General features: G+C 38.4%; 1 protein-coding gene across 20 annotated transcripts in view; it reads right to left on the bottom strand.

Moving 5' to 3' along the window:
- ZNF536 (zinc finger protein 536) overlaps positions 1-24,350 on the bottom strand; it is a 343,101-nt gene that overhangs the window by 296,551 nt on the left and 22,200 nt on the right. Inside the window, exon 2 of one of the 20 annotated variants that reach the window (XM_048073325.2) lies at positions 9,445-9,568. The exons of the other annotated variants lie outside the window; for them this stretch is intronic. The gene's annotated coding sequence lies outside the window, so the exon portion shown is untranslated. The remainder of the gene's footprint in view (positions 1-9,444; positions 9,569-24,350) is intronic. 20 annotated transcript variants of the gene reach the window in all.

Raw genomic sequence — 24,350 nt, 5'->3', positions numbered from 1 at the left:
TGAAGCAAAGGAAGCCACATCTACACAGGTAAATACAAGCTGAAGATGACATAGGAACAACCAGTAAAAAACAAAACAGACAATTACTAACAGCAAAAGCTTCCCCCTGTCAGATAGCAGTGTGCAGCAGCATATCACAACTGATGAAGGCCACACTAATTTTTGCCCACTGCCCAGATGTCCCAAGGGAATAGCAGCAGCTGTGTCCAGCAGCAGGGCTCACCTTGCCCACCCTTCATCCTTCCCCTCACACCTGTCCTAACGTGGGGGACAAGCCCTTTCAGCCAAGTCCGAGAGGGGGCCATTGAGAGCAGCCTCCTCCCAAAATCAGCTACCCCCTTACAGACAGCATGGGGAGGTTCCTGATAAACACGTTACTTCAAGAGGGCCAGCACCCAACACCGACTTGGTACCAAAGGTGAAGCAGGTAAGATGCAACCTTTGTGCTAACACCTACGTTAATACTCAAGGTTGGGACAGCATACATGAGCAACCCAGCCTCAACACCATCTAAAATACTCCATGAGCCAATTCTTCATTCACACAAAATAAACTTCTTGTGAAAAAAAAAAAAAAAATATCAACCTTAGACTCTTCAGAAGATCTGCAGGACTATTTCAACTCAGTTAAGCTTCTGGGCTTGTAGCACTTGTATGTGCAATTAAAAGCAGAAGTTACAGGGTTTGAAGGACCAAGCCAACTGACTATGAATTGCTTGGAAGATTGAAAAGTTTTTCTTTACTGGTGCACAGTTAGGGATGGGTGTTGCCTGCAAGACTTCAGCATGGAAAAGTATAGGGAAACTGAAAATTTCAGCTTATCCAGGGGGCATCTCAGCAGCACCTGTTGGAAACTGGTATGTGCCAAACAATAAAATTCATTTTTATGATATGTCTGGTTCCATAGGAGTGCCTCAAATCATAACTATAATTGAAGTTGGTAGCACTAAAAAAAAAATATATATGTATATATATGGTCAAGTTATAAGGGTGTCCTGTTAGACCGTCATTGTCATCAGGAACAACTACCCATTGATACACAACTGATCTCTACTTCTACTGAAACAATCATCAATTCACAGTTTTAAAGAGAAGAATATATAAAATACTTATGAAATGATAGCTTGGGAAAATGCATTTTTCATTTCTAACTATCTTGTTAGTGCATCAAATTACAAAACACCATCTGAGGCAGTTTTCACCACATCACATAAGAGGACATTTCATAAGCGATACTGCTCTCATCACAGTCTAGTAAAGAAAGAAAGAATCTATAAACAAACTCCCTCTTTCTTGTTTGTTTTACATTTTCTATGTAGAAAAAAAAATCCAATAACCCACAAAAAGATGTAGGTCAAATGTTCTCATCTCAAATCTTCCTTGATAAGTAGTGATTTAAGAAGTCTATATAAAAAATGTGTTATTCCCTTTCAGCTCACAGGGAAAAAATGATTCAGAAATAGCACATAAAAAAATATTCAATGTCACTAAAACCAGAATAGAAAATGTTTTATAGATTAACAAACATTGTAATGAATTTGCACAACCTTAACTGACTGTATACATAGCATAATGAAATGGTCTACATCCTTTCAAAGAAAAATTAGGTATTCCAGCACATAGCTTTAGAAAAGCATTGTTCGGAAAAACCTGCATTTTTTCCCAGCTACCATGTAATTTGTGAGATGCATTTTTAAATGATCTGCAACTGCAGCAGGCTTCATCAGTCAGATGATACAGATAGATAATTCACCAAACTGTCACATGATCTTCCATCAGTCTAAAAGATGTGAATATATTGCCACAAGCTTTGGGAATAATGGGTGCACCTGTTTACAGTGTCACCTCTGTTTGCTAATTGTCTCCTTGAGCTACATTTTACTTCTAATGCATTTATTTTTGACAGGCAGTGTCTATTTAGAAATCACATTACTTCAAGTGCAATTGTTCTTTTGTCTATCAAGTAAATGAAGTGTTGTTATACAGATTTCAGGTTCTGATTAGTGAAGTATCAGCACACCACAAAGGTCAATCAGTTATTTACCTGAAGTAACAGAAGTATGACAGGCCTCCTGGATATCCTCTAGATCATGGTATAGCTCATATCAGTATTAATATTATATATACCAAAGTCTGTGTGTATATATATATATACACCTTTTTTTGCATGTATATATTATGCAAATATACTAAATATTCTAAAACATACAGTACTGTACACTGAGTAACACAAGAAAAAACTACTTGAACAGAAATGTCAATACAGACCCAGCTCCTCTGCTCAAGTATTTCAGCTAAGCTAAGCCAAAGTAATGGTGAAAACTAAGAGGTCAGTCCCTCGAGCATTTTGCAACGCTGCATGCGCATCACACTAACAGAACTAATGTTTCAAAAACATTTTTTTAATTGTGCTTCCTTCTTTTTATAGAACAGTGAAGCAAAATTTAGTTAAGGTTACTTGCATTAGCTTCAACTAATAATATGCCATAAGAAATTAAGAGGAGCCACTTGAGGTCTAAGAAAGACCACAGGGGATTTTTAGTCACACCCGTACCCTCATGTCTGCGATGCTTCCAATGTTCAGTTAAATAACACGTCTCAATAGTATATAAAGACATCGCTTTGTACCAAGTAAAACTATACTATCAAACAGGAAATTTTGAAAACCTAAATCAGCACATTGATCACACAGGCACTTCACTGCATATATATTGATCCTATAAAAAAAAATATATAGCATTTTAACTTTTCGTTACTGAGGTGGAAAATAGTACTGCTGTAGTAGCAGCAGAGGTTTGCCAAAGCTTCATTATTTCTGGTGTACCTCTGTCCACGTTCCATTTCCCCACATGTATGTGAGGACAAGGCAGAAGAGAAGCATACAAGCGCAATACTGATTTCTCAAAGCTGTGGATGCCACCTCTGTTAACACCTACCCTGCCTCAAGGAGGTCTAGGTACAGACTGGTCTCTGTACATGCACAGCAACCCCAGGGGCTTAAAAGGGAATTCCAGCCACCACCAAGTAACTGCTTTACTAGTTTGCCAAAAGAAACAGACACAAAAAGCCACACTTGCCTTAAGTCACATTCTAAATTGGCTCCCAGGAGCATTTCCCTGCCTTGTTCACTAAAGCACTGTGTATGTTTTCTCTGTGTTTAGCATATGCTATGTAACCTGAGCAGGACTTCTATTGTTCCAGTAGTTGTTTTTCTAAAGTATGTTCCCATCAGGACCATAATTACATGCAAAACACTAGAGTTAGAGTCAATCATAAAGTCACTTAAAATTTTATCTTAACAATTTCTAGCAAGATTACGACACATATTGAAACAGAATATGGAAGAAATCATAAAGCTTGGTCACAGATGCAAACCAATGATAAAGTTCAGATTATTCTGAGTTAGTTTATGTATTCCAAGAACCAAAACGCTACAGAAGAGTCTTCCCTGATGTATTTTGAAGAGCATTTTTCAAGTACGTGTGCAAATGTAAGCACAATTTAGGTAGAGTTAATCATTCTTGAACATCTTACATACCTGCATTTATGACTAAAGCTTGTGGAAGCTTGAGCCTGAAGTTCTCAGACAATATTTCCCTTGCAGCTTCTGAAGTTAAAATCACAACTGCCATACCCTTAGCAGCAACAGGATTGTCAGTACTTTTCAAAGAGGCAATGGACGTGGAACTTCCATTTGCTCATAACCCCAACATGTCCTACCATAGCCTGAAGTTGTACGCTTTCCACAGAAGTGATTTATTTTCTGCGAAGTTATTTAATAATTTAACCTACCCCCAGAATTACTGTTTTCTTTTACAGAACAACGAGCAATCTTCACAATTATTCTGCATAGAGAGAAGTGGATACACTCTAGCAATAAAGGTGCTTGCCTAAGACCAAATCCTGCAAAGCGCTCCTTTTGCACACAAACAGTCTCCTTGAAATCAATGAGTTTTCTTGAATGAGCTCTTCACACAAGTAAAATGATCAGGTCCTTAAACACCAGAAAGTACAGACAACTGTGGTAGCATTAAGCATCAAACAGGAGGAGGTCACCACAATGGAGTGAAGTATAGTCACCTACCCCACATGGTTAATGGAATGTGACAGGCCAAATTCAGATCAAATGTGAACAGGTACACTTCCCTGCCTGCAACAAAACCTGTTGAAGAGGTCTCAGCTTTGCTTAGCCTGTAGTTTGAGGTAGTAGCAATGCAATTAACCAGCATTATCAATGAATAACCAAAGCCGACCAGCATGACAATAGCCAGAACAACACAGCTCTCCAAAACCACGAAGGTGCTGTTTTCCTGACCACCTGGGTTCCTGTGTGCTGAACCCTGGGCAGTCTGACAGGAGCGGTGGCATGGCAGGTGCAAGGCCCTGCACCCTCACCACGGCAGGCCCCAGGTCTCCTGTCAGGCCCCTGCGAACACCTCATGCCGCCAAAGATCTAACCAGCCTTTGGCCCTGCTGTACTTCAACTTCTGGACCACTTTACAATTGACAATGGAAATACTTAATTCCATTTCAGTCACCACATTTCTCTTCTTTTTTAATATGTATTTTAATATTGGATTGAAGGGGGTAGCGAGCACAGCTCTTCCAAGCAGAACTAATCCTCCTGTGAGGATGGATGAGTCCCCCAGCTCTCACATCAGAAGTGCAAGGCATTCTGGTTAGCTGGGGAGACAGCACACCGCAGCAGGTTGTAAAACAAGGATAAACAACAAATTTTACCTTGGTGGCAACTTTCATTTTCCCCCTGTCACCAGGGATGTGCAAGACCAGGCACGGAGTGCGTGCAGAGGCGCGGGGAGGACATGTGTGCCAACTGAGTTTATAGTGAAGCAGGGGAGCACGTGGGTGGCAGCAATTTAAAAAGCAGCTGTGTGTATGTTTTTCCCGGTTAGACTGTGAAATCACAAATAGTGGAATCAGCACAGTAAGCTTAAAACCATGCTAACCCACTTGGCTGCCTTTTATTGTTAACTTTGTGTCTACATTTTTCCTTATTTTCTGAACACCAAACAATTCCCTCTGCCCCAACTACCTCCTTTTATTAAAAATAAAAATAAAAAAATAAGCAGATATAATTTAACTAAATATTTCTAATGTAGTGTTAAAATGGTGAAGAATGAGGAAGTACTATAAAACAGGACATTTGTGGCCAAACCTTTGGAACATTCATATAGTTACATATATTTTCTCTAAGTAATCAGGAATGTATTGGTATTTTGAAATTATGTATCCCTAATAACACAAAAGTACTTAAGAACAGAAATAGACAGTAATGGAAAATGCAGTCAACTGTTGACAACATATAGAATTTCAGAAAATAATTTACAGAGAACAGCACAGCAGATGAGTCAAAATTTTCTCAAAAATATTTCTTGCCTCCGATAGTCCAATGCAATTCATTTTCTATCTCTGTTCATTAATCATTGTTAAAATTAGTGATCCATTTCTTCCACTCTGCCATCTGCACTCAGCTTCGTAACAAACATGACACCTTCCTGCATAATAAAACCTGACAACTACGAGGATGCATTTCCAAATAGCTTTCTGCATATTTGCACCTCTATAACTGATTCTGTTGTCAGACAAAAGTGGATTATTTAACCAGAGTTCTTTCTTTATCAATTCAGTACACAGATGTGTGTTTGTGAGGGAGTGTATGCGTGCATATGTGTATAAAATGATCAAGTAAAAATTGGTTAATTTGAATTAAAAACAAGATATACCAGATCTCTTTGAATTCTCATAGTAGATAAATCATATATATGTACATTAGTTTTAAACTTCTACAATGAAGCTTAAGGATGTAACGTTTGGATTGGTTTCATCTTGTAAAGTTTGCATACACAAGAATTATCCTGACACTCCAATTTCCTCCAAAGGAAAAAAAAAAATCATATCCAGCTCTGTTGTTTCCAAGCCTTTGATCACTGACAATTTCAAATAAATATTTTTAAGATAAGACGAAATATCCAAGCAATGAAAAGATATAAAAAAAGTGAACAGATAAATAATTAAAATTCAGGATGTCATTTCCATCCTGTTCAGGCTAGCCTTCTAATCTCCTGGTGGCAGACGGGGACCGGAGAACAGGGTGAGGTTCTTGGTCTCTTTCCATTCCATCAACAGACTTGGAAAGCCATGGCAGCAGCGCGTCTGAGTGGTCCCTTCATAAATGCTAATTACACTTAGATCCCACTGATTAACAGAAGCTGCAGTTCTCAGCACACTGAAAATCAGGCTAATGGTGGGAGCATTAGGCCATACGCACACAAGTCAACAGGAACCTCTCCATCAACCACGAGGAATCTGGTACCCTGCTCACAGCTATGCTTGACAGAAAGCACCCAGCCAAGGGGTGAGCAGAGCTGGTGAGCTACAGAAACTTCGCTCCTCTTCTCTCAGCACGTGGTAGGAACTAAGAGAGCATGTGAGGGGGCACACCAGAATCCTCTGGAAGCAAAAACTGGTTACCAAGGCCTATTAAAACCCTTTCAGTCCAGCCTGAGAAGTACACTAATAATTATCTGGAATTGGAAAAGAGAAACCTTTTCCAATAGGTAGGATTACCATCCCATAGTAACCTTAACTAACTGTGCCTAAAGCAAGTCCTGCAGGTGCCTTGTAATAGCAGGCAGAATGACAAATACAGTGTCCAAACTGGGAACTTCTGTTACTTTTTCAGTCAGCTCCCTTATTTTTTAAATTCATAGTCATGAACATACTCATACTCATGTACATGCTCTGAGTCAGGTGAGCCCATGGCCACCAAGCAGCCCTCCAGGCACAGAGGCAGCTGCTCCACAAGCTGCTGCACATTCATGTCTGATGGCTGCTACCTCCAAGGACAGATGAGCTCTTAGGAAGAGAACCAAGGCTGACAGCACACCCTAGAAGACAGTGCTGCAGTCAAGAGACCATGTTCACTTCCCAGCTTGACCAGCTGACCCACTCACTAAACCCAAGATATCCCAATTCTGGATGTCCCTGTCTCCCATTTTTAAATGGAGATACCGACACACCTCCTTTGCGACTCACCAATGAAAAAAGCTAGATGGTTTTCCATACATCACAGATTACAATGCGTGTAACAAAATGGTATCAGCACCACGTGGTTAACAAACCTTCTCCTCTCAGCATCCCAATTTTCATCTGTGCATGACCATTATCATCATTTCTGTCCTATAAATTTGTGACAGAAACTGTCAGTGGAGAGATCTTCCATTGCTAATATCTTAAAAAGCAATTAAGCTTATACAGCATGTACACAATAAATTATGGAACATACATTCCAATGTTTTTTTTTTTTTTTGAACAGATGAAATAAGAGGGACCTAGAGTCCAAGCCCAGCAGGCCAAATTCAAATTCTAGCAACCCCTCCAATCAATGTACACTATGAGAAACAGCAGAACATTTTAAAAGACCTAATTCTGCCTTCAGAGATATGCCTTCCACTTCCACACATACAACAGGCCAGAATTAGACACAAAGTTTCTGCAAGAATTATTTCAGAAAGTTAAATCATTTCTATATTAAAGGAAGTTAAAAAAGAAAAAAAAAAAATCTATTTTTGATACAACAGTGTCTAATACCAACAGCAAACGTATGTCACTCTTTGGAAGAAAATCTGCATCTGACATGAAAGTGTCTGTTCAAAATTTAAACCAGATGTGATATAGAACAGCTGAAATCTAAAGTTGGAAAAAAAACAAGACGTATAAGAGATAGCAACTGACTCCTCCTGCTAGCTACTGGAAGGGTAAGAATCCTCTTTTTAAAGTGTATTTTATTTTGGATATTAGGGTTTGTGTTTAGTTGTTTTCTCATTTTTTAATATTCCCTCTCAGTTTGGAAATTTGGAAACAATTTGAGAGTCTAGCCTACTTATGAATTTTCTGTATGTTCTTGTACTGCTCTCAGTAAGCATTTGAGAACAACTACCAACTATTCTTTTTATTCTTCACTTGGAAGTAAAAAAAAAAATTCAAACATTGTCTCTATAGCCTCCTCTTTTGCCTTTTAGTTTCCTTTTTTCTTCACATGTCTGCATACTGACACATTCAATTTCAGGTTATCAGCACATCTGAATTACAGAATACTGATGGGGATAGAGGGCAGGCCTCTCTGGACTGATTAGCATCATTTAAGAAAGCATTCACTTGCTTGCTTCATTGGCTGCAGGGATTCCATGATGGGTGGCCTTTTAGCATTAGAAGTCAATATGGAGCAATCTCATTTGAATTAAATATGGACAAAAGAAAAGATTTGATTGTGGTTATTCATAGCTAACCTTTTAATTTTGCAAAGCTCTGAAATTTGGAGGTTTATAAGCCATAAAACTTAAATATACTTAGTTCTTTATTTCTTTCAACTCGCTTCTCTTCTCCTCCTCCAGTTTTTATGTACTTTTTAATTTGTGCAAAACTTAAACCAGAAGCTTATTTCAAAATAAATGTCTGGATGAATATTCAGGAAAACCTTTTAACCTAGTTAAATCTACACTGACTATAAAAGGAGGAATGCCTGATTCTAATCCATAAATGTATGTAAATCCACACTGAAAAACATATTTGTATCTATCAGACTCATACTTGTTTCTGAATGGACCATAAATGCAGCCAAGTATTTCATTAACACAAATAATTATGTATGGCTAGTCATTTTAAGACCTTTGTTAACAAGAGCCTGTGTCCATGGAAAGGTTGCAATGATTTGGAGTACAACAACAAAATCTGATCATAAAAAACAAATTTCTCTTCTCACATTAAAGTAAAAATTATTGTAAGAACCAAAACAAAATACTAATGACAAGTTCTCACTAATTGGTGAAATCACAGAAACGCATAACATTAGGCTACAGAAATAGTTGGGAGAAAAATAAGTAAATCTTAAGTTTTCCAAGAGATTAAAAGAAGTTAAGTACAAAATTTGACTTCCAAGTAGACGAAAGCACTGAAAGTGTAGCCAGCCTCTCTGAATATCTGATCCCTCTGCACTTGAAGACAGTGGGAGTGTTGCCATTAACTTCAATGGAAGCAAAATCAGACATTGAGAAATGAAGTGGAAATGGCTTTTGCTGAGCTGGGCTGACTGCCACGATATGGGATAAGCTCAGCCTACAAGGAACACAGGATAAATATCACACTACTTTGAGCACATGACTTGTCCCTTTGCCACTTATCCCAACTGACTAAGCTTAAATTTGAAATATATAGTTAGCTGCAGTCCAGACAATTTCATTGATATCCTGATGAAGGAGAAAAGTATTAAAAGTCCCTCAGTGGATGTTTCATTGAAAAAGATTCCAGCAAATCACTCCTCTATTGCAGACACTGCTGAAACTAAAATCAAGATCTGTTTAAAGCATTTTCATGGATCATGTTAAAGATTAAATCAGCCCCATAAAAAGCAGCAGCAAAACACTACCTGCATTTACATCTTTTAGCTGTTTTATGGAAGATAAGCCTGGAACCATCCAAAGTATTCACAGAACTGCTTCTGTATTCCTGAAGATTTTAGTTCATTCCTGCTGTTGTAATATAGAGAGCACCTAGGTGAAAGAGAACGGAAGGTAGGGAGTATATTTCCTGAAGAAGCATATGCATTCAACTTTTTCAAATTGTATGATCTCACTGTAGCATTCAATAATTTTAAAGCCTAGCTTTTCCAAGTTTCCCTCCTGTCCTTAATTTAGTACTTTCCCCAAAATTTTGATTTTCAGCTTCTTTCCATGCAGTATACCAGACCTCTGCACGTTCATGCAGCATTACATCAACAGCATCCTTAGCATGCATTTTGTCCAATTTTTAAATGGAATAACTCTAAATAAAGAAACAAAGTGCTTGGGAGTACTTTCACTGCAGCATAAGCATTCTAAAAAGGCCCTTCACAAATGTTTCCAATATGCTTTATACTGCAACCCAACGTGCAACTTCTAAACTACACCACCACAAGTAAGAAATTAGAAATGTTGAGGGCTATTGAACACTGAATTTTCACAGTGCATCTGCACAAAGTTATTTAGCACAGATGTTTCTGTAATTGTGATCCACTGGAAAAACTCAAAGTGTTCAATGGCCCTCACACTTCCACCTGCAGAGCAGTACTGGTCTAGTACAACTATGCTGAGCTGTAACACACAAGCAGCAGCAATAGAGGCTGGATAAGACTTGGTAAGATTTTTCCAAATACTGTTATTCTGCTTTGTTTGTTAAGGGGTGTCATGATTTTGGGTTTTTTCTTTTCATTTACAAAAAGACCCACATATTAAAAAGGGGTGAAATAGATTTTACATGCCTGGCTTTGAACCTGGAAATCTCCCACAGTGCAACTAATTGCATTGCCAACAAGACACAGGAGTACACCCACAAGCAGCATAAAATGTAACTGTGAGGGGTGTGATGGTAAGTCTTTATAAATAATACATTTATCCCAAGGTGCACTTGTGTCTGTGTTGTTAATGTAGGTATTTTTTCATTAGTAGCCGTAAAGGTATCTGGGCAGGTGAACATCAATATGCATCTAAAGACAATAAAAATAAGGAGACAACAAGAGGACAGGACTTGCTTCTTAGGCAGAATGGTTAGGTATATCCAGTTCAAGCAACAGCAAAAGGAAGTGAAGATCATTACAATGACCCTAGATCTCCTATTCATTCACACAGCCTCAGAAATTCCCAGGAGAGCATCACCCTGCTATGACTGTCAACAACAATGATGACAACAACAAAAAAGCATGCCTTTGGGCATAGGGACAGGCAGCATTTCCCTGCCTGCAGAAATGGCTGAGCAGAGGATGGGCAGCCCGAGTGCACAAACCTGTTTAAAGAGCACTGAACCGGGACGGGTGTCGCCTTTCTTACCCCACTGCCAATGTGCAAGGAAGTAGATGGACCATTCACTTAACCTCCCCTGTGAATCCCCAAACAAGGATCATAGAGAACTTTCTCAAATGAGAAAAAGAGGCAAGTGATTAGAGAAAAAGATGTAAGGAAGATATGGATAACACAACTTTGATACATAAAAACATCATTTATTATGGCCATCAGCACACATTGGACTGTAGCAGTACATAAACATTAAGTGGTAGGTTGCTGTTTTTGCAAAACACTAATCCATAATGTGGACTCATATTTTGAGCCATAAAAAATGAGGATAATGGCTAAGTTATCATTTGAAAATTGGCTGCAGTAACTGCACTATACATTTTTCAAAGCATATGAACAATAACATGACAATTGCTCCTGACTAGATAACCACTTTGTGCTGCTGTCCCATCAGATCTAACAAACTGATTTAACAAATTTAACCATGTCAGTGCTTCAGCAGGAGAGCAACCAGGATCACTTCACTGCTCCACGAATCAATCTTTCCACAGTTTTTGTCCCAGAATTGTTCCTAGAAGTTTCTCATTTGCTACAACAGCCTCAACCATCTCTAATTTTCCGTGGTGTCACCCTGCTGTTTTACCCTTACGTTCTTCACTCCTCTCTTTCTCTAGGTGATCTCCTTTACTCGCATGCCTTCTTCTTCCAAGTTTATGTTGATGACACCTGCATCTACTTCCTAAACCTGTCTCCTATACAAGCCTTGCGCATCTGCCTCTGAGACCACCTCTTCTAATTATGTTTCTGCCAATTTGAATTGGAAAGGATAAAACGGAACTATTTGTCTTTACTTCCAATCTCGTGCCATTCCCTACTTTCTGTCACTGTTAATTGGTAATATCATTTCCTTGTCACCTTCAGCATGACTCCTTATTCTCTGCCTCAAAAATTACAAAATAACTCCAAACCTGCCACTTTTTCCTATACCATAGTTTAGTAAACAATATCTTTCTAAGCAGCTAAGACTCTTCAACTACTCCATCCTATCACTGCAACTACTTCTACTTACTCATTCCCCAAATACTCAGCTCCACCCCAGCACAGACAGCTGTTCACTGAGTAGGCCCGAGTGTTCTGCAATAGAAACAAATAATTAAATGATAATGAGGAGGCAGCATGCTGATAGACGAGGTGGCACTACATCCTATAAGACAGCATCAAACCAGTGTGCCAAGATAGAGAGAAAGAAGACTGATATATAAGCTGAATTGTCATTTAATACCAAAAAGCAGGGTTCTGGTTGGTCATAGTACACATCTGAGAGTATTGAATAGCACTCCAATTATATTAAATTCACCATCCTGGGAAATATTTTTAAGAGACATGCATAACGTCCTTTTGAAAACTCAACAGAGGACCAGAAACTCAAAGGCATGCAAGCTCTTGACCCTTATTCAGGCACCCAAATTCCACTAAAATAGAGATCAAGCACCTAAAAATCCAAAAGGCTACACACTTCAGAAGATCTAAGCCACTGGCATGTAGCTCCCTGAGACACTTTTGAAGTTGTAACCCCTGGTCAAATGCTATCTTAAATACTACCATCCCACCACCTCAGTTCTCACAGCAATTTTATCTGGTTGATATATTTATTCCTGTCCTGTACTATCGAGCTGTAAAAATAGCTTTATTGTTCCACCTTAGAGGTGGCTGCTGAGCAGTAGGAAACCTTCCTAAACCACTACCTCGCAGCCATTTTGTTAAACTGTAGGTGCAGCAAACTTTACAATACTCAAGTAAGAGTTCCTAGGTAAACGCACGCTCCTCGTATAACCAATGAGCTAATCAAGAAACATGAAACTAATGTGTATTGCACAAAACATTCGTTCAGTCCTCTTTCGTACTAAACCTCATGGTGGTTAAAACCTTGGCATATTTTTGGGTTTCCAGCTATTCTCCCTGCATAACATGAGCTGAAAGTAGCTGCCTAGAAATAACTGTTTCTAAGAGCTTTTGGTATATGATTCTCTCTGCATTAAAGCATTGATCCTTTTTGTGCGGGGAGGCACGTTTTTAATGTTCAAGAGACAAAATTAAGTCTTTTAAAAAATAATAATAATGAAGTCCTAACAGTCAAATGGTAATACAAAAATGAGAGAGGAATTAAAGCTGAAACGTCATCCTTAACTCACCCCCACCGTGCCCAACTCTTGCAGGGGTCCTCTAACAATTGGTAATCCTTCATAGTGTACCATATGTGCTGCAATAACAAGGCCCAATGAGGTACATTAAGGATGCCATTTCAACCTTACCTCCTTGCTTCTGCGTAATGAAGGGAGACCCTTAACTCCATTTTAACATAGTCTAGTGATCGAATAAAAGAAAAGTTGTACTTTCCTAGGACAATGCTGCTCAGTTTTGTAGTGTAAATAAAAATGGCTTAAGTTGGTCAGCTGCTAACCACATGGTAATAATAAGTACAACAGACCGAAGTTCACAATTATTTCAGATTTACTCTCTTCCTGATCTTTCATTTTATCAGCAAAACATCCTCTTGGCAATGGGAAGCTAAGCTGAAACTTAAATGAAAGAAATGCAAGAAGTAGATGACAAAAGACACAATTTCATGAAAGGAAAATATTCAGACCTCAGCCTTGACCTTGACCTTTTACTGTCTTTTAACATTAAACATTTGCCCCACCTTCGAAAAGATAAATGTGGCTTTTGATGACAGCCTATGTTATCTGAGGATTAAAATAGCCCTCTTGCAGTGCTCAACATTAAAGTCTTCCGCATTTGCAAAATTGCAAACAGATGCAACTCAAGTACCTGCAAATAATCTGCCAAGACCAATTTCAAAAGGGAGATTTCAAAATATGTGGAAGTCATTAGGACATGTATTATTTTTGCAATGAATAGGCGCCAGGAGTGTCTCAAGAAGCAGATGGGTGCTACTTTGTTTATAAAAGATCAACAGAATATTTGCCTGTAAATGAAGACGTATAAGCTATATGAAACAATTATGTTAAAATGGTGAATGTTTCAAAGCTAATTGTAATGGTCTTTTAAGATCTGAATTCCTCATTTCTTACAGCACACTAAAATATCATTTTAGTTTTGGTCTTGATTGATATAATTACAAAAATGGCAGAAAATTAAAGCAAATGCTGTCAGTTTTGCTGTTGTAAATGTTGTCACTTTATCACTTGTTTACAGTTGCTCCCATACTGATAAGTGAATATTTTTCAACATGCATAAAAAATTCGACCTTAATCTCCTGGGAAAATACAGAAAGGACAGTAATAAACATTAAGCTTAAAAACAAAACAACAAGAAAAATCCCAAACTGCAACATGCTACCTAATGACCAGTGACTTTAAAATTCACACATTTATAAATTTCCAGCTCAATAAAACATGAGATCACAAAGGAAACTCACTATATATAACACAGAAATTTATAAAGAACTCAAACATTAACGCATCATCCTTACAACAGAACAATAAGCTATAGCACAATACAGCTGGTTAAAATCTCAATGTTGTATTTCTCAAAGTAATATATTTTAAATCAGGCCTCCAAATGATAATGAAAAATTTATCTGTCCAGATAGTAAATCTATTTGGCATTATTTACCATGAGGAGGATGTACAAGCTGCAAGAAAACCACATATTTTACTTGCCCATCAAAAATATTAATTGCTTGGGCAAACAGAATTTTGCACTGTTGATTAAGATATCTATATCTAGAAAATTCCAGTGAATAAATATTTTTTACCAGTACTGAGGCAAATAGAAAGAGTATCATTATAATCATGTCTTGATACATGTATTCAAGAAAAAATTGGGGGTGTTTTTTTTTTGTTGCTGCTGCTGTTGTGGGTTTTGTTTGTTTCAAACAAAACTGGGCTTAAATAAATACAAATGTATATGACATGTTTATATCAAAATAGTAATTTAAGATTTCCTGACTTCATAACATACCGACTACTGCATGGCTACTTTCTCTTACTGCCATTTACATGAAGTTGTGATATAGCAGGCTTAAAACACAGTGGAAGCCCTCAGAGTGCAGGTTATGAAACACAGCGAAAATTAAGAGAGTAAATGCAAATACTTTTCATGGTCTCAAGGTTTTAGTAGGTCCTGCAAACAGCAATCTTCACCTCCCCCCCGCCCCCGCCTCCCTGTATGTGTGCGCGCATGTGCATGAGAGATGAAGTTTCTGCTAGGACTTAAACACCCTGTTCTTCACCGTTAATCTTCCAACTCAGGCTCCTACTGTTAACATATGCCTATAAGATACAGGCAGAAAAGGAGAAAAGAGAAAGAAATAACAAAAAAAATGCTAAAGAGAAATAATGGAAGATAAGCAAGGAAAGCTAGGCAAAAGGGAGAAAAGAACAAACAACAAAACAAGCAGAACATTAAGAACTATACCTTGGCTTAAAAAATGCTTCTGCATGTGAAAAAACATCACAGTATGGGATTAGTGGAATATTTCCTTGATATTTGATTCCTTGATATTCTTGATATAATCTTTCATCTATATAGGTTAGATAAACATACTAATGGTAAAGCTTATATAAAAATGAATTTGCAGTGTTTTTGAAGCTTGCATTGGCTGCTATATAACAAAACCACAAGTGAGCTTCCACCTATGAGCTCACAGTATCCAGTGCCAGCATCGTGACTAGACTGAGTTAAGTTTCAGCTAACTCAAGACTAATAGGAGTAACTCATGAGTAAGGACTGGAAGATTGGACACAGTAATTAATAATAGTCTTGTCATTTCAGAGCTAAAAGGCTTTGGAAACTGCAGTTACTCGGTGAGCATCAGCAGGTCCCACCTGTGCTCAGAATGAGCCCCACAAGCACAGGTCAAGCAGCGAGTTTAGCCAGAGTAGCCCATGCAGCAAGGAACTCAACACAAGCCAGCCTTGTGGAAAAACACTCATTTAGGAATGTTTGCTCTTTAAAAGCACAGCTCTGTCACGTAGTGCTGTCCTTCACACCACTGCTTTCAGGAGTGCTTCATGTCCATCTCTCCTTGGAATGTCTGTGGAGATCTACTGACGTGACCTAAAAAGGAGCGCCCAATTCTAAAAATCTCCTCCATTTGCACAATTTGCACAAAGTGTCAGGAAGCAGGTAACAGCAGGTGGTGGAAAAGAATAAGACAAACATTAGACAGCTCCAAGGGGATAAACATGATCCAAGTGAGGTGCAGCAATGAAGTCCATGCCTTCAGAACTGCTTCTGCCCAGTGTCCTGGTCCTGTGCAGTAAAGAGGAAGGATGAGCTTCCCTCTGACAGTGCTTTATCTAATTTATTGATTTTTTCCACTGGAGCTTTTGTAAGAGCTATTTCCCTTTTTAATGTAACTGCCCCAGATCAGCTAAACACAGATATTCCCTTCTGTTCCCAGCACAAGGGCATCTGGGGATTCGATGACCAGAATTCAGCCCCAGGATGATCTCCTCACCTCCCAGACCTGAAAGGGACACCTTCCATTCGCTGCCCCCAGCCCAGGGGACCTGGCAAACAGGCGATGGGCTGCAAAATAACAAACTGCTATAGTAAGTTTTATTTGAAAGCAGTTGCCAGGTTCCAGAAATGGCAGAATTCCTGTTTGTTTGGAAGAGAAGGATGTATTTGTACTGCAGATATATCCTGAACAAGAGGTTGTCTTGCCGACTGCTCAGAACACATTTGGAGGAGCTGGATTTCAGCTCACAAAGGGGTCTTTACCGTCTGGAGACTCCTATGGCCTCTGGTCTACCACTGGAGTTTTAAAAGGATCCCATCAAGGTGCCTACTTAAAACTGAATTTGACGATGGCTGGTTGACTCGTGCCAGAATATGCATTTATGTAACACAACATTTGCAGGTACTGGCATCATAAAGCTGCCCTGAAAAACTAGGTATTCCAATAAATTCAGTTCCAACACATGCTGACCCTACTCTGCACAAAACATACAATTTGAAAATTATGCCAGCCTCTGCAAAACTATGTGGAATGTCTTACGCCGTGAATTAATATCCACCAGAGACTTAGCTGAGATCATCAAACTCTTTTCACGTAAAACAACAAATTAAATCACCCCAGGAACTAAACACATGAAAAAGCCTGCATGCTATCAGACAAGCTAGGTCCCTATAAGGTAGATTTCTTTAAGCACAACATTAACTATACTTTCAGAATACACTGCTTCTATTGTTTATATGCACCACATAATGAAATGCTACTTCTGTTTTCACCAGATGGTAGTACATATAATTTTCAGGCCTTCAGTTCATATCATAATACAAACAATTGGTATGGCAAATATTACCGGTCTATAAACACTTCCACTGTTCCACAGCTCTTACACAAAAACAATACAATTTTTCCATTTCACTGTTGTAACAGAAACCATGATAATTTTTGATATTCCAAAATATATGCATATTTGGTCATTTCTTGCTGCATGAGACAAATGAAATGATCAAACCTCAGACTGTTTGGCTGCCTCCATTTCTTAAATAAAAATCAAATATTAACAAAACTATGCAAATATCAAAACGCTTAAACTGTACAATACAAGATGTATCCTTAATACATTTTAACAATAACACATGCTGTGTTCCTACACTGGAATAACATCATCCATATGAATCCCAGGAATTTAGTATATCTGACAGTTTCTCTCAACCACCCATAACATTCTTTCCTGTCTCATTGTAGCTGGCAAAAGAGAATTCTATAATTGAGTGGTACAGAACATGTGCCCTCCCTGCTAGAAGATGACAGATGGATTATAAAAACTTCAAAGGAGAGCATTTGGAGCACCAGGGGAGAGATAGTGGGTATTTGAACTCTCAGTCTTTACCCAGGAGACAATGGCACTCTGACATGGTGCATATATCAAGGAATGGTGTAACTAGATAGACATAATCTTTCTTTTCAGTAAGTATTTAACATTCTGTTACGAACAAGTTTCAGCCTAGCTAAAGTGCAACTCATCTTAATACTAATCATCGTAGCCTGAAAGGCTACATGCCCCCTTTTTTCAATTTTGGTTCAACTGCTCCTTCATAAAACTGTTTTTTAAAGGACAGAAGCAGCGTTATAGAGGTGTTTGGGTAGTGGAAAGACTATTTTTAATCTTAAAATTAATATTTTACTGGGATTTAGTATTTGCATAAGTGTAGGTGAATCTGTTTTGCCCGCGGGATTGCTTATTTGTGTTGTCTGCATTTAAAGCAATGCTCTCTACGAGATTTTACATACCACATGTTGCTGATCACTCACTAAACAGTTACTACAGTTGCCTCAAATTACTAACACCCCGTAAAAAAAAAATATATATATATATATATATATAATTCCAGGGGCACGAGTCTTATCAAGGAATTGATCTTTTCACGCCTGCTGCAATACCACAACGATGGCTGAGTGTATGATGCCATCTCTATGACGATAAATTAATCTGAAAAAAAAAATCATCCTTCTGCATCCTATAAATACTTGCTACAAACATATAAAGACAGAGAATCCCAATTACACCAGAGGTGCGCTCAAAATTTCTTAAAGCTAACAATAATTGAATCAGATTTTCTAAATCATTACCTTCCCATACAAACATAGGGTTTTGGTCTACCTTGAAATAGTCCATCAGTTTCTTTTTACTACTACTGTTACAGCCTGTTTTATTAAGAAATTACTTGCTCAAATTGTTTATAAAAACACCGATGACTTACTGTAAGGTCAGAAGCAAAAATGAGTTTAAAGATCTCATTTGTCTATATCACAGAAATCACACACACATGATTTGACACAGTTTGCAGCCGCTGTTCAGGCAAGGCCCAGGACTAGAATAGCAAGGGTATTATTGCAGGTCAGAATTGAGGGGTGCTGGCAGAACTGCATGTGGAAAAGCTTGCATAACATCCACATTGTGCCAAGCTTTAGCCTTTGTTATTAGTCCCTTTAATGAACGCCATATTCACACACACACACAAAAAATATGCTGCATATTTTAAGTAGAGTGAATTCAAAACTAAACAATTGGAAGAGTCAATGCTACAAGAAAGCCACGCAGTAACTATTCCCATTTTCCTACAAATGCATTTAATAAAGTAACATCCGAACAATTTTAAATATTTGATCCTTTTATTATACAGTTGAAACTATTAACAAAAAAGCAGCAAGCACTCTGGAAATTGATTAGGCTGTATTTTTAAGTAGCAAGTAAAAACAATAGCACCAAGATAACGCACAGAAGCAAATAACTTCACAGCTGTGCTAGTATAAAACAAGACAGCTACAGCAGTGGAAGAGGCTCTCTCTATCGTGCTGCCCAGTACTTCATCGTGGATGGCTCTCTAACTAATAGCACTGTGACAAACTGCTAAATTGCCTACTAATATATATTTTCTCCTGCACAAAACATTAATCCCAGTCTTTACAAGAGGGGAGGAGGTGGAGGACTGTGATTCTTTGAAGGAGACCTGGTTTGCGCAACCCTTTTTTAAGTGCATTTTCATCTTTTCTTTTTTCAGTGATCTTCTGTCATACTGGAATGTAAACACCACAGGAATAGACAGAATCTCGAATTAAGGATTTGGATGCCTTTCTTTAGAAGTAATCTTCAAAGAATGTACATCCCAAACATCACAGTGGCTCAACAAGCTAGGAAGCTAGCTACTGCATGTAAAGCTGCACAGGTCATACCTACGACTTACTACCAGTTGGTTCATGAATTGCTACTAAGATAAACAAAAACATTTTGTCTCAGCATATTTGACAGGCAGGAGTATCAGGGACAGTAATATTGCTTTAATGGAAAAAAGCCATTCTTTCACAATGGCACTAGTGTACTTATATACACTGTGTTGTTGAATTAAAAGTTAGCTCAGCAGGACTCTAGCTTTATTTCTGTTAGTAAGCATCCACCATCAGTCGTTGACGCTAGTGGAAAGGAAAGGCATGTCTTATTTACAGATGCCATTGTGCAGACTTTAATAATAGTAAATACACAGAAGACAGACTATTGTGGATGGAAAAAATCTTTGGTTTAATGAACTGTCAACTCGTCCATCATAATGTTACCCAACCTAAAACCACCAAATCTGGACAAGCTCTTTGATGATATAAAGCAGGCAAGAGGTTTTGTTCACATGCAACAAAATGGAAGAGGTTGCTGCCATTAAAAATATACTAGCCCATGCTAGCACTAACTGCCACACATTTGTTAGATAATAGCTTGATTTTTTTTCCTATGAGAATAGCCTTCTGCAAGAAAAAGACATTTAATCAGAGTGATACATGACATCCAAAAACTGAAACCAAAAATTATGGCATGAGCTAAAAGCAAGTTGTCTTCCTGAAGGCAGAATACTGAAACATCTTTAAGATTAATTCTGGGAGAGAATTCTGAAAGTCAAATGCCGAAAGATATTGAAAATACATTAATTATGCACAACTCAGGATCTAGGAGAGGTTAAACCCCAACTTGGCAGAAAATTGAATCCTTTTATTTGATACAAACTTTGTACATAGCGATGTTGTGTCCTGCATTCCTAATCTCCCTAGAACTACTAACAGAGTAAAAGAGCTGGGAGACAAAGGAATCAAAGATTTAGCCATTCCAGTGTCATCCTGCAAATAAATTAAATCGAAAAGGCGCTGTGGAAAATGGCTTCTTGCAACCGTTTGTGGTAGAGGTCAAACCTCAGACCACCTGGGGCAATTGTCCATCTTGTTCTATCAAACGTTTATAACAACTTTCTTAACTTCAGTGGGATTCAAGGAAAGAAGACTTTTCACAGTTGCATCTGATGACTCTCTCAGGAACAACTGTCATTCATGTGCATTAATTTTCTGTGACCTTAAGCACTAACCAACCTTTGAAGATATGTTAGCCTACATTCTACAGCACATATTGTCCAGTTTTATCAGAACTGAATTTTAATCCATTATACTAACTTAGTGTGTACATACATGTGTGCACGTGTGTGTGTGTTAACATCTGCTTTCTAATCTGAATTGTCTTAATTTTAATACTTTTGCCATTCATATCCAAACACTCAAAATTTTGGAGGCTAATTTTGAATCATCCACATTTTGATTCCCAGAAGGGCCAAGTACTTACTTTTCATTATAAAGCACAACAATAGCCCTGCTCAGGAAATCAAGTCCTATGCCTCTGAGGATTATTCTTCCAGGCATCAGACACACCAAATAAACGTCTTCTTTAGCAAATGCAATGCGAAATCTATGTATTAGAGAGACATTCAATTTAATTCTACACATAGATGCTTAAGTGAAGATGAATCTTGCACATTTGCTAAAGAGTCAATTGGTCTGTTTGATAACACGATACTCTCCAAAAGGTCACCAATTTGTCTAACCTTAGAAACAACCACTAAAGCAGCTAGAGTAGCAGCTTCCCAGAACAGTAAATTTTGAGGAGGTTCTTGGTCTCTAAGGACCAAGATAATTCCAGAACATATCCATGAATTCTGTTCTGGTTCAAAGTATGGGAAATTCCTTAAGGTAACAATTTTTCTTTTTTTCCAGAATACTAAAGGTCTCAGTCTGACACCTTTAATTACAGCAGGAATGTTCGAAGTAGGTAACTTCAATTGCTCAAAAAAGAGGCTGAACCTAACACCTTGCGTGCCAACCACATACTTCTACCCCACAACATTAGGCATTCTAGTTCCCCAGTCCCCCAGAGAAACTCATCATCTTCCTACCCGTTGCCACTGCTCCACCTCCATACACAAATTCTAAAATTTCCCATTTTCTTCAGCTTTCAACCTTGATCCCCATGTGGGGATGAAGTCAGCTCCCTGGAGCACTACCAAATACCCAGAAGGCAGCAGAACTGCAGCAATAAGCTATCTTTAAATCAGACAGTCAGGCAGTCAGTCCTCTCAACCATCAAGTGATGCAAGCACGCCTCCTGGACCAAAATCCTTGCTTCCCACTGTGTCAGACCACCTGATTTAAGAATTTGGTTGCCAGACTTCTCTGTTAGATAACAATAAAAGATACTACCAGGAGAAAAAAAAAAAAAGAATTTTATGTCAGCACTCTACCAAACATACTTTACACAACCTGTCCCATAATGGTCTGACCCCACTAGTGACAGAGTCAGAGAACTGTGGATAATTATGTGAACGCTATAGGGGCTTTGCACTTTAGATCAGTTTGGGTAAGGAGAGTCTCTTCCACCAGTAGTCTTATTATTTTAAGAAAATACAAGACCAGATGTCCTGTTTTAGTGAAGAAAATGATATCCAGAAAGAGTATGTGGGGATAAGCAAGATAAAAAGCGAGCACTTAAAACACCTATTGCTTCCAAAGCAACTTTGAAAATCGTATCTATTCTTATTAAAAATTATTAAGAGAACTGGTAATGTCTAAGAAATTTCAACTGCCATTAGCCAGAGCAAAATGATGCATTATAGGAAATACGATGAATGGAACTGGACAAGGTAGTCCACTTTCAGGAGGGAATGTGAATGGTTCCTGTGGACTGGTCTTACAAATAACACAGATTTCACCCACATCAACATGAGAATTTAATTCAGATTTACCTGAAACAACAGGCCTATACCTACATTTCTTTCAGCTACTTCTGCAACACAAACCAGAAAACAGTTTTACAAGGACACACCAGGTGTCTCCCTAAGATTTCCTAGATGGACACAAGTTTAACTGAGGCTACCAGGATACACCTGTAAGAGCTCTAACTGGAGCATTAAGTATTTTACAAAAGGTATAGACACTAAAGGTTTCAGCGTTGGAGGGTACTGATTCTCTTATCCATGTCAACCAAGGTAACAATTCACAAATGGAAGGTGACGTAACTAGATCATGTTGTGCTCCATTGGTCCTGGCAGGTATTATTGACTCTTCCCCTCTCACTATTTCCTAGCATGGGGAATACTGCAAGTGAGCTTTTCTGCCAATAGGCCACAGACTTTAAAGAACAGTATTGACTCTTATGCCACACAGCAACTCAAAGAGAGAACCACCAAAATTCACCACTGGAGGAAAAAAAAAAAAAAAAAAAAACATGCTTATGGCTCCTATTTGATTGCTTAGCGTGCTTCCCTACAAAACTTCATTTTCTCAGTAACTATCTCTGTCTGAGAGCTTTCAGTCTCCTGCAGACAACAATGCAGCTTTCTATTTACCTGTAGCAACTGCTTATGAATCAAATGCTGGCTAATGCGGAACCCTAGTTCTGCTGAAAGACAAGGAAACAGTTAAAGACCACTCAGCCTGATTCTGGTATTTGGAGATACAGTGAAGCTTCACTCTTGTTTGCAGAGTTTAAGACCATATAAGAAAGAGCCATTACAGTAGTTCAAAGCCAACCTCCTGCTTAACAGCTGAAGCATTTCACCAGGGAAGTCCTGCAACATGTGGGTAACCTCAAGTATATCTCTATAGAAATGCATCAAAATGCAATGTCATTTTTTATTGCTAACGTGCACATATAAAGAGTGAAGCTTGCTCTAAAGTCCTAGGCCCGTTTGCTGCCAGCTTCTTTACAATCAGGATATTAAGTCTAGTATTTTCAAGAACAAAATTTCCAAGTGCAAGATCAATTTTGCAAAACTCTAGGGGACTTTATCAAAGAAGAAACTGCGGCAACAGGTTCTGTGAGCTACGTGGATGAAACCAAAACAACCTCTCAAGGGGTCAAGTAAAGAAACTGCTTTGGTTAGGGAGTGATCAGCAGCAGAGCCCCTCTGTTCAAAGACAAGACTACAGCTGCAGGGGAAACATGGGGTGCAGAATCTGTGCTTAGGCTCAGCCAGAGTGAGGGGACAAAAATGTGGCATATGACTATCAATGCAGAAACATATAAGGTTGAACATCTGGGGAAAGCAGGGTGAACAAACACCACTCCACCCAAAGTTGCAAGCATATGGCAAGACTCTCCTCCATCTACACTGCTTCAGCCAGATCACGTCTCCTTCAATTTTTCTAAGCAAATTATTAAAAGAAAGACATATTTATACACTTTTTAACAATAGACAACATAATGTTTCTCAAAGGTTGTAAAAATCCTATTGCCCAACTCAGTAGACAAAGACAGAAACACTCCCTCATCTTCAGGGGTGATAATTGCCCCCACTGCACCCACAGGACTCATTAGTAGCAAGAGGTGTTCAGAACCTTTAAAAGTCACCTTCTAATGAATTTCCCAAGATCACGCAGAAAGTCAGTAAAAGAAGCAGGAACAAAACTATCCAGTGTTTTATCAACAAGTTTGATTTTCAGGTGTCATCCATTTTTTTTTCCGGATATTATGGTCATTCAAGCTCATATTTCACAGATGGACACCTTTTGCTCCAGGCATACACTACTTGATCTATTTTAGAAATCAAGCCCAAAGATCTTCAGATATGTCCACTCTGCACACTCACAATGTGGGATAACAGCATGCAGAGGTAATTTCTGAGCTATTCCAGTACGCAGCAGTGTTGAAAGTCCTGTGGG

The sequence above is a fragment of the Anser cygnoides genome, chromosome 12, assembly GCF_040182565.1.
Source record: "Anser cygnoides isolate HZ-2024a breed goose chromosome 12, Taihu_goose_T2T_genome, whole genome shotgun sequence".
In the NCBI taxonomy this organism is placed as follows: domain Eukaryota; kingdom Metazoa; phylum Chordata; class Aves; order Anseriformes; family Anatidae; genus Anser; species Anser cygnoides.
Note: the sequence above shows the minus strand (reverse complement) of the source record. Positions and strands in the feature narration are given on the sequence as shown.